This window comes from Heterocephalus glaber, unplaced genomic scaffold, assembly GCF_053883595.1.
Source record: "Heterocephalus glaber isolate CG9 unplaced genomic scaffold, H.glaber_assembly_v1.0 deba00001547, whole genome shotgun sequence".
Lineage (NCBI taxonomy): Eukaryota > Metazoa > Chordata > Mammalia > Rodentia > Bathyergidae > Heterocephalus > Heterocephalus glaber.
The window spans coordinates 11466764-11478755 of NW_028258340.1; the positions used below are offsets into that span (position 1 = coordinate 11466764).

Here is an 11992-nt window from a genome sequence, read left to right on the forward strand (position 1 = left end):
GAACCTCCTGGATTTATCCTCGACTGATCCCCAAGGAGCAGTGGAAATGTTAGCTAGACAGGGGGCTGGATTCCTTTTAAGGGCAGATATATGGTTGTTTGGAACTGGTGAAAACTTGGTGACATTTGTAAGACTCTGGCTGGGGCTACTTTCTGGTGAGTGCTCAAAGTTCATCCAGTAGAAGCTGGGTCCCAACACCCCAACTGGGTATCCAGCGTCCAGCCTGTACTCCTGTGTGAGGTGAGAAGTAAACTCTCTCAGTGCTCTCCTCCTTTTCTGGGTGACCTGAGACCCCTCAGTCAGAACCCTTTCATAAGCCTCCATGCAGACAAACTACAGATTTGTGTTTTTCTCTTCACAAATATGACACACCCTCTCCTCTTCTTCAGATATATCTTGATAGATTTACTGAGTGAGGAACAGGTTACGATCCTAGCCCACATTATCATAGGTCAACTTGGCCAGTACATCTAACAGTTCACTCTGAATTAAAAATACAGTACAATGTTGCATGGTGAGTAACTTATTCTGTGAGTGTTCTTCAAGACAAACAAACATTTTAAATAAATTTTGAATTGATAAATCAGCAATGTCTTGCAATATGAGTAAAACTCATACGTAATCCTTGGTTGTAGGGAAAACGGCCATGTTCCTATTCATGCAAAAAAGATGGCCACAGTTATGTTTATTACCCAATGCAGAGTTCACAAACAGAAACAAAATTTTGCCAAATGCTTCTGTTTGCAAACCAAATTGTTCACAATTTGTGAAGTGAGGTACCACTGTAATTGTTTTGTGTGTTCTGTTTCTTGTTTGTCTATTTAAACACATTAAGGTATGGTACCTACAACTGCTTTGTTAAAGCTTTTTGAGCTCATACTCATTTTAGTTTTTTAATTTTTGCCCTTGTAAGCTTCTGTGTCTTTTGGGTCTTCCAAAAATAATGCCTATATAGATTTTTGGAAGTAGCCAAACTCACTTAAGACATTACAGGATGAAAGCTAATGGACTTGAGGTTTACATGGGACTTGCAAATAAAGCCTTGAATTTTGATAACATAAAGGTTATATATGATTAAAGTTAATGTATATGTTTCTATATGTCAATTTTTGGGTATATGTTCTACTTATGTTGGCTTATATAGTAGATAAGTAGAGACTCATTATAATAGCCCAAATGCTGTTTGTTTCACATAGCTTAACAGTAGGCTAATTTATATCAGTTGGTAAGAATAAAGGTGTCTTTAAATGTGGTGACATGTTTCCATCCAAATTTTTAGCCAACCAAGATAATATCAAAAATCAGTTTTATAAATACAATACCTATTGTCTGTATACAATAACTTAAGTGTTTTTCCTTGGTCTAAGATTTCCTTGGTCATAACAATGTTTATTGTTATGATTTTTTTCTCATGAGTAAACTTAACTCATTGTTAAAATAAGTAACTTAGGACCCCCTAGAAAACTGTTGGACAAGACTTTCCTCTGTGGAAAAAAGTAGCTGCCTGAACCAATTTGTTCAGTTTTACCCACTGTAGGAACTTTCTGGGTTTTTCCAAGTCTTAGAGTGGCACACTCCAATAAATGATATTAAATATATTATTATAATACATTTAAGTTCATTTTAATTAAAATGTTAAACTTTCTATGTCTAAAATAATGTTTTTCTTAAGATATTAGGATGCCCTTGGTTAAACTTATAAAACTTGATTAAAAACAAACGCTGTATAATGTACTATAATAGTTTCTTTTGTTTTCCATTGCGAGATTTTGGTTAGCAAAACTGAGTTTTAAGAGTTTAATTAAATGTTGCTTACAAAATGTTTTCAATAACCAGTTTATGATTGGTTAAATAAACAATTATTTTAGTTTATGACATAACCTATATATCTAAAAACGAGATGCTGTGAGTCTAAGCTTCGAAGTCTAAGCTTTAAAGTAAAGTTTATGACTACATAACTTTAATACAAACAGTAACTAATGGGCGCTCCCTTTTATACAATGTACATCTAGACCTTAGACATATAAAATGATCAAAATTTGACAGCTCTCTGTAAATTTGGTCCTGCCATTTAAAACTTGATTTACATCTAGTGTCTTTGATTAAACAATCATTTCATTATTGTATGAATGAGACACACTTGTATATTGGGTAATAAGTTTGTCTGTGGTCAAGAGCCCTGTTTCTTAAACTCATAAGACCTCTAAAGATGTTCCTTAATTCTTGTCAGTAAAATTACACCCTGTAAACCTATTAAAGAAATCTAAATTCTGCTTTAAGTATAAAAACTAAGTAAATATAGCCAAAGATTTCTATATATCTTTGACACCAATTGTTGCTAACCTCACAGTAAATTAAATACATTTGTGTTCATCAAGTAGACAGGCCTTCAAAGATACAAAATTTAAAACATTTTATTACACTGGTGACCTCTAGGCTAAAGTTGTTTGTGGTGGTAAAACTTTCTATAATTGTTATATAAATGTGTTATAGCAGTATGTGATTTATAGTTGCTAAGTGACATCTCCATACTTTTAAAATCTTGTATTAGTTCCTTATATATGCCACAGGTCCCTAGATATAAAGACCTTCAGGGTAAAATTTTAAGTAAAATGCCTGCTGCTGTGTACAACTCTCTTTTCCTGCTTTCTTTATTTGTTGATAAAGACTAGAATAGCTATGTGCCAGGAAAAAGGATGCTTGTTATGGATGTGGACAACAGATCTCTGTGTAACCGACAGAGTGGTTGACAAAGAGTAAGACAGGCTACAGCCTAACCTTAGTTTGGGGTGGGCTACACATACAGCATAACTTCAAGATAAGGCAGGCAGCTCATGAAGCCTGACTCTTATCTTTTTTCTTTGTATCTCTTTCCAAAAGTATGCAAGGAAGACTTTCAAGACATATGGTGCATCCTAAATGATTATGGGTGGTTCAATTTTTGTCTCCAAAATGCCACCTTTAGGTTTATTTTATAAACTTGGGGCCAATTTAAGATAAAAGATTTTAAAGGGCTAATTTCTCTCCAAATGTAAATTTAAAAAAGTAAAGAGGCAAAATCTCAAACTTGGTTTTATAATAAGGAGAGATAGCTCTTCTCTGTGACAAGTTATTTTATACTAAAATAAAAATTTAAATATCCTTTTAGAAATAACCCCCCAATGGTTCTAACATAATATCAACAAGATTGTTATGCTAAAATACTATGCTTGCTTTTCATTTGAAATTTTTCCTGTAAAAGTTTATAACTGTTATCCGTTACTCTATGAAAAATTTGAGTCCTAAAATAATCATGGTTAGAAAAATAATAGTTCTCTGGTTATACATAGATTTTGAAGTACTTAAAAGTACTTAAATACTTAAGATACAAAATATTTAATATCCAAATAAGATTGTGATAGTTAAACCTACTGCTCCCACTTCAATACTGGTGTAACTGACCTCATGGGTGTTCAACAAATGAGGTTTACCAGACCAAAGCTCAAAAAGATAGCTGGGCTAAGAGGACAGCCAATATTTTGTCCCTGGCCCTCCAAGGTTAACAAAGACTCAGGACATAAGTGATACCTCTCTACAAGATCCTACAACTCTGGCATAACAGCCAACCTCCTGAGCAGGGAGATTGTCAGATCTCAGAGAACAGGGGTCAACCAATATACATTGTGCTAAAAGGAGGGTTATCAAAGAGGAAAAATATCTTCCATGCTTCCAAGAGAAGCCATATGGTCAAGCAAGACTGTGACTCATCCTAGCATTGATAGAGAAGGTAAGAGGCTCTAAACATGGTCCCAACAGTGACCCCTGAGGAGCCTTAACTGACTTTGATATATATAGCATGAAGTTAATTTTAATTAACACAAGTTTCACTTGAACTTGGTCTTAAACAACAAATGGAAAAGTACAGCCAACAAAATATATAAAAATTAATAGGGGGCTGGGATTTAGCTCAGTGGTGCCACCACCTCCCTTGCAAGCACAAGGTTCCGAGTTCGATCCCCAGTACAAAAAAAAAAACAAAAACGAACCAAACAAAAAAAAATAATAGTAATTTAGGCTACATATACAAAGGGGACTCCAATTATTATAATGGCCCCTGCCAGCAGTCTCAGCTACACCTGTAGCTTGTCACTATTATGGTTCAATGAGGCTAAAAAGCCAGAGTAACAGCTGTACAAGCTCAGCAAAAAATTTAAAATTCCTTAGCTAACATTGCCCTTCAAAAGCACAGAGACTGAAGGGTTAAAATTAAATATAGATACATCTTCCTTGTTCACAACATGGTGCTATGGCCTTGTTCTAAAGATCAGGTGTTGGAGTTCCTTGGCAGAGCATTCTGACATGAGCAGAATCTCTTTGTGAGCCTGGCCAACTCATAAAGATAGTTCCTTTCTCACTTGTCTAGAAGATGTGGATGTTTGTTCTCCTGGGCACTTGGCCAGTTCAGGGGGGGCACAAACTCCCTGCTTCGGGTTACACACACAGTTTGGACATTGACATTTTTGTCTCAACTGCTGTTTAAGGGGCCTCACTGTTAGGGGGACTTTGAAGTCTCATCTATAGAGAAGACACTGCGCTGACCCTTCACAGTTGAACTATGAAAGCCATGTAATAGGACTTGCTGGTGTTGGAATTGGAATTTAAGGTGTTGAAGCTCTTCCAATCTGGTGATGTAAATTTCTTTCTGTACTTTCTCATTTTTCTATGTAACCATGTATGTGTCAGTTAACAATTTATGAAACTTTGTTTTATTGCTTTTACCTTGGTGTTAAAGGCTATTGTTTGCAAATTTGTAATTCTAAATCAAGCAACTGTGACACTATTGTCTCTTTAAGGCTACAAAGCCCTCAGTCCTCTCATGGTTAAATCTAGAAGAACTTGCAAGCTCAAAAATAAAGCATGCTGCCTTTAGATAAGCAATTCACATCAGATAAAAAGATCTTTAAAACATAGATAAAAAGATCTTTAAAACATATTATAAATAACCTCCTGAGTGCCAAAAAAGGGGAGGCTATGTCTAGTCCTAAAAGAAAAACAGTGCTTTCGTGCCAAGCAGTTTAAAATAGTGAGATGCAGCATGAAAACTAATTGTGTCTCTAAGATTCATCAAAATTTATCTGAGTAATGGAGATACTGGTCAGGGATCTAAAATTGGGCATCCTAGTTGCTTCCCCTAGCAGGGCCATTGCTAATTCTTCTCATGACCCTATCATTTGGACCAGGCACATTAAGCCTATTGATAAAATTTGTTTCTTCTCATTTGACAGCTTTGAAACTACAGAGGGTGGTACAGACAGACTCACCGATAGGCGTTCCTCCTGATTTCTAATCAGGGCCCCTTAGATAGACCTCACATTTGTGGGCTCTGACTGTTGCCCTGCCTGTGTCCCCTCTCAGCAAGGAGGCAGCCAGAGAAAACAATGCCAATACATCCATAATAGCAGTTAACATCACCACTGTTGAGTCAGGATTGAAACCAGGAGATAAAGGACAAAGGGCAAAGGCCTGAATAAATGGAGGCCAGGACCTGGATAAACTGAAATAAGCCTCAGGTAACTGGAGCGTAAGGGACAAAAGTCTAATTGGATTGTAAAGGACAAAGGACTTATACATTCTGCCAACAAGAAACTGTTCAGTGGCAACTGCTTACCTTCATTTTCACATGTTCATCTGCCCCTGTCCAACGTCAAAAGGGGCACACAAGCTCCTAGATTAAGGTGTTTCCTTGGTGTCTTCCCTTTGGAGTTCCCCTCATCTACTGAGGGCTTTTCTTGTTGTTCCTAATAAAACCAACCCAGTCTATTCCCCACTGCTGTTCTGTCAACTTCATTTTTCTGTCACCCTCAGAACAAGAGAACAGAGATTAAAAAAACCTGGCTATAATTCCAAGAAGCCTGATGGCTTTCCTTCATCTTATTTCTTTATTTCTTTTGATTGATTTATGGTAATATGGATAGGACGAGAAGTTACCATCACATTGGGGATTAAGGCTTCAACATTTGGTGTTTCTGAGGACAAAGACATTTAGTCCATAACATCAGGGGATTTAAGATGCAACTTTGTTTGAAAATCAGAGTGCTACTGAATTTAAGTACTTTTGAAATTGCAATGTGCAAATTGATAACTTGAGGTCTTGATAAAAGTAGATTCTGATTTCATAGGTCTGGGGTTGGGCTTGGGATTTGGCCTTACTAACAGCTCTCAGGTAAGGTTGGTGTTTCTGGTTTACAGATCACTCTTTGAGTCACATGATGCTAGCAATGGTTTTCAATGCCTGCGATGTCTAGGTTCTGTCTCAGGGACTGATACATTTGTTCTGGGATAGGCAAGACACTTGGATTTTCAAAAGCTCTGTACCTGACTTTAATATACAACAAAGTTTGAGAAGATTTGTGGTAAATCAGATGGTTGTTTATTAATTTTAGTTACTGTGTTATCATTAGCCCTGATGTGGAACATTTTACCCATGCTCTTCTCACACCCTGACTACCCATGTTTGTCCTTTTCAGGTCCAAATATGCAATGCAGGTGAAGTCCAGGGTTATCACTTCTGTTTGCTCTTGTTCATCTCTAGGTAGTGGTACGAAGTTCAAGGTGGAAGCAGAAGACTCAAGTAAAAGAGGTTTTTGAAGAAGCCCAAAGAGTTCCAGGGGGGAATTTCGAAGGAAGATAGTTGGAGACAGAATGGAGGAGACACCATGGAAAGTCCCCATAGAAAGACTAATCTACAGTCTTAGGCTTGATATTAGAGCAACTGAAATAAAAACTTACCTTCCTGAGTCCTGGCACTTGGACAACCAAAGCAGCAGGAAAGATTTTCCCATTCAGCAGGGTGACATAGACAGTAGAAATGCAAGACAGGCTCCCAATGGTAAAGTATACATCTTAACTCTTCTTCTGTAAGCATGAATATCACAAAGGAATGTAGAATAAGTATAAGATGATAATGATAATGATGATGATGATGATGATAAAGGATGACTAGTATATAAAGTACTTACACTGTGCCAGGCACACTGCTAAGTGATTTACATATAACTCATATAACCTCAACAACCTACTACAATAGGGTTGATGCTTTTATTATCCCTATAATACATATCAGGAAATGGCCGAAAGAGCTTCTCCAAGTTCACCCAATATAGAAAGTGGCTAAGCTGGCATTTGAACAGTTAAGAAATTGTAGTTAAGAAAACACTATACCAAACTGCCTCTCCAAAAGAAGAAAGTAAGAAGGATCCATAGTGAACTAACTTTGTTAAATACTCAAAAATAGAAAATTGATTTGTACCTCTTCATATCTAGGAGAGAAATGTGTATTGACATAACCATACATAAGAGACAGAGAGGGAGACAGACAAACACAGAGGACGGACATATGGACAGAGGCAGAGAGACAGAGAGAGAACAGAAAGAAATGCAGTGACAAGATAAAGTTAAACTAAGATTAATAAAGGGTCCAGACACTTTCTGGACATTAAATTTAAGAAGCAATCATACTAATTTTTAAGAAAGTGTGAAAGTAAAGTCATGAAATGTGGAAGGAATTAGTGCATAGCTAAACTTGTTCACATTTTACTCAATGTTCAAATCAATCACCTATAAAAAACTCAGCTACCAATGTAACTTTGAAAATCATACGTAAAATCTGTAATTTTTACTTTCTTTTGTAATCTCCAATAGAACAGAAGAAACAAAATATATTGAGTACTTTTCACAGATATGGAGAATCTTAGAATTTACATACAGGTTAAGAAAAGAATAAATAAATTGAAATGGAAGACAGAGTTTTCAAAGAAAACAGGAAAGTACATGGTATACATATCTGTAAGGAATCTTTATACTAGGAATATTTTCTCTACTCACACCCAAGACACAAGGTAAAATGGTAATTGTTTTCTACATCCTCAAGAGAAAAAACTGAGGATGCACTGACATCAAGAACAGACTGATTTGGGGATACATTTTGAATGAGTCCTTGTGCCAAGTATGGAAAAGGTAAAGGTCAAGGTGGGACTAGCAGCTTGGGGTGTTCAAACTGTTCAAACATTCCCTTGATGTTAGCAGCCCTGGGCTTGAAGGTGACTATGCCTTACCGTCTATACTCTCTTGCAGGTAAGTATATCTAGTTACATGACTTTAGGATGATGATGTCTCTCATATGTCCATTTTTAAACCTGACATTCCACTTGGTCTCCAGTGGGAGTGGAAAGAATGTTCATTTTTTGAAGCTTCTTGAACTACAATTGAATGCCAAACATGAATATCCCATTTAACATGACATGCTTTCCTCATGCATGCACCCTAGATGTCCACACTACAAATGTTCTCAAGTTGATAACAATATCACCATCAACCCAGGAGCTAAAGTCCAACCCCTAGAACTCATACAGTTTTCCCTACCTTTTATTCCTGTCTTTCCAACCATGAATAAATCTTCTTCAAAGTCTATCTGGAAATTGTGTACTTCTTTTTATTTCTTCAAGCACCACTGCACTACTCTGTCATTCAGCAAGATGCAATGTTTTTGTAATAGTAAATCTTAGTTGTCAACTTGAGTGGAGTGACAGATGCCTAGAAAATTGGTAAAGCACCCTTCTGCATACTTTTATTAGGATTTTTTTTCCAGAGAGGATTGGCATGTGTCTTATCAAATTGAGTAGGAGACAAACCCTGAATATAGGTGGCATCGCACTATCCAGTACGTTGAGGGTACAGATAGAACACAAGGCAGAAAGGGGACTCTTGCATGGATATATGCACTTAACTCTTATGACTGAGTGTATTTTTACTGTTATCATTAAGGCAGACATCAGAATGCAGATTTTTTAACCTTTGAACTTGGAGTCTTTTTACCAGTGAATCTCTAGAGACTTTCTAGGCCTTCATCCTCCAACTGGGGTTCTATTATTGATCCTTTTTCTTTTAAGTCTCTAAGATTCATGGAATCAGGAGCAAGTGGTAAATCCAGGTCTCCAGCTTGCATGCAGGAAGACACTTGAGGACAATACAGCTTCTGTTTCCATAAGCAAATCTAGTAAATCACACACACACACACACACACACACACACACACACACACTTTTATATATATTACTGGCTCAATTTCTCTGGAATACCCTTAAAATCTAAACCAGTATGCTAACTAGTCTCTCTTCTTAAATTCTCACTGTTCCTCTATACTATTCAGGGAAGCTGCAGTCATGGACTGCACATTCCATTTACTCGTTTCTGTTGAATATCACAAATATTTCCTTCATTATTGGTCTCATGTTTTTCACCCCTTTTAGTGAGGTAATCTAGGCTTTTTGGTGTCATATCAGTTTAGTGGAAGAAATGGTACATATGGGAATAGACAGAAGTGAAAGACTTCTAGGGCAATACGTGGATCCTCACTGGTGACCAAGCTAGTCAGACTGTGGCTATATCCAGTAAGCCAAGCTAAGGCTTAGTCGTACTGTGGCCCTGGGTGACCTGATCAAAGAGGTTGTCTGCCATCCCCTCTTCTGGACCCTTTATCTTGCTTCCAAGACTCAAAAAGCATTAACATTTGCATATTTTAGTTTTCAGTGTTGAGGTACTGGGGATTGATCTCAGGGCATCACAAGTGAGTCAAGCATTCTATACAAATCAGCTACACATCAGCTTAAGATCCTTTTATTTTAATTCCTGCCCAATCCCATTTCCTTCAATTCTGCTATAATTATTTCATTAAAACTTTAATACAAGTAAAATTAAGCAAGTTTTCTTTTACTCAGCATATTTAAGATTCTTCCCATGTTGTAACTGGCATCCCTGGATCATTTCCCTTCTAAGAATAATTCTGCATTTTTATGACCATATATATTTTTACAAATAATTGATATAATGACATAATATTCTCAATACTAAAAAAGGTGAGAACAGGTTATGTAAATTTTGATCTCACAGTTGATATCTAGTATATTGATGAATTCAAAGCAGAAGTTCATTGAGAAATGTTCATGAGCATTAAGTGTGGAAATTACAGTTTACAAGTCCCAGTCTTACATCCACGGTGGACTCTCATTCTATTTTCTGATTGTTTAAAGTGAAAGCAAGATATAATCAAGTAAGTAGTGTCTTAGTTACTTTTCTCATTACTGAGACAAAATGCCCAACATCCACAAGTTAAAGGAGGAAAGATTTATTTAAGCTCACATTTTGTAGAGGTTTCAGTCCATAGTCAGCTGGCTCCAAGGCAGGGTAGCATGGCATCAGACATCACAGAGGAGAAATAGTTCATGGTGTGGCAGGCAGAAGGCAGCCAGCAGCAGTACCAGCAAGCCAACCTTTATATTCCATCTAGGCTACAAACATATTTGTAGGTTTCCCTCAGACCCAGGGTGGGGCTTCCCATTACTCACATCCAGAACAACAGAAAACCAATATCAGTGGACTAGCCCAATTATCACACCCTTAATCCATATTATTCACATTCACATACCCCAAATCAAGCCATCTGTAAGAAGCCCCTCCTATGAGTCCAAGAGGCTTTGGGGAGACATCTAGATACAAGCCATAACAAGTAGTAAGAGGGAAACTGTCTAGTCTTCTTCTGCAAAAGCAGCTTGTGCCCTTTCATAAGTCTCCACTGCTTTTGCTAATAGGGCTCACAAACTTGTCATAAGTTCATTCTTTGTAGCCCTTGCTTAGGATGAAGTCCTTAAAAGCAATGACTCTACAAAAGTCTTCAATAATGTTAGGAGGTGATTCATAGTGAGCTTCAAGTAAGATCTTGGCATCATTCAAAGGCTCATCATTTATTAGTTTTCTTCACAGCTTGGGCATCAGGTACCATGCTCCATACCCAAACATCTTGCACTTTAGTTGATAGGGATTCTCTGGCTCCTAGGCTTTCCTCTGAAAGTCTAGTTCCTGTATGGAGAATATCATCTCCTTTACTTACTTTAGCCTCCTGCAGTACTTGAGCTCAGAAGAAAGCAGATTTATTTTCTTTATTTGGTGCTCAACATAGGTTGGTTTGAACTCAAAGCTAATGTCATATCATTTCAATGGGAAATCTTCACTGATGCTGAAGTTTTTCAAAGTAGCAGTCCATCTGCAGAAGTCACGGACTCCTTGTGGTATGCAACTACACAGAAGAGAACTGAGGAAACATAATCTTCTTGTAATTTTTTCTGAAGCATGCTGCATCACCATGGCTCTAGAATCTTGGGATGTCTAGGGGGGCCTTTTGGACAATTGTATTTGGAAAACTTGGTGGTTTCTTGGCTCCTTCCTTGTAGCCCTCACAGTAATTTCATGTGTCTTTCTGCTTCCTGTCTGAGTTCAGCATTTTAAGTGTCTTTAGAAAGAGGTCTGGAGGGATGTGTTCATCCAGAATCAAGTGGAGAGCCAAAGCTCATGATCCTCTATGAATGCCTTATGTGCTAGCTGGGCTGGGGACAGTGTGGAACACAGGCTTGTGTTCTTTGGCCACTTTCTCTGGCTTTTTTTTAGTGCCAGGCTGGAGATCTCTGTGAGTATATGTGGAGAGAAAGGCTTCCTTGGCACCACAAGTGATCAGACCTTCAGAAGTTGGACAATTTTTTCTGAAGTTGTTCAGACCCTCCTTCATGAATACTCACTGCTGGCTTTCTAGGGAGGTGAGGAACTGAAGAATCTTATTCTTGTGATTTGGAAACACTTGGAAGACAGTCTGTCCTTGTAGCAGGGCTTGCAGGTCACGCTCAGGGCCATTGCCTCCCACACACTTGGCCTCAAGCACGACCTCTGCTCCTCGTGGTGCCCCTGGTTTCATAGCTACCTTCAGAGCTTCAGTGGTTTGTTTTCAGAGACCAGTGCTGTTGCTAGGTGACCAGGGCCTCTCTCTGGGATTCTCCAGGGATGGGCAGCCAGAAAGCTAATGCCCTTCCCCCAGTTCATTCCATTTTCTTGTCCCTTGTGATGATATAACATACTTTATTTATCAGCTTGATATTGAACAGCATCTTAGTTACTTTCTCGTCACTGG

General features: G+C 37.8%; 1 pseudogene; it reads right to left on the minus strand.

Annotated features, from left to right (window-relative positions):
• Positions 1-10647: 10647 nt before the first annotated feature.
• Positions 10648-11718, minus strand: LOC147824347 (protein FAM47E-like; annotated as a pseudogene).
• Positions 11719-11992: the final 274 nt, after the last annotated feature.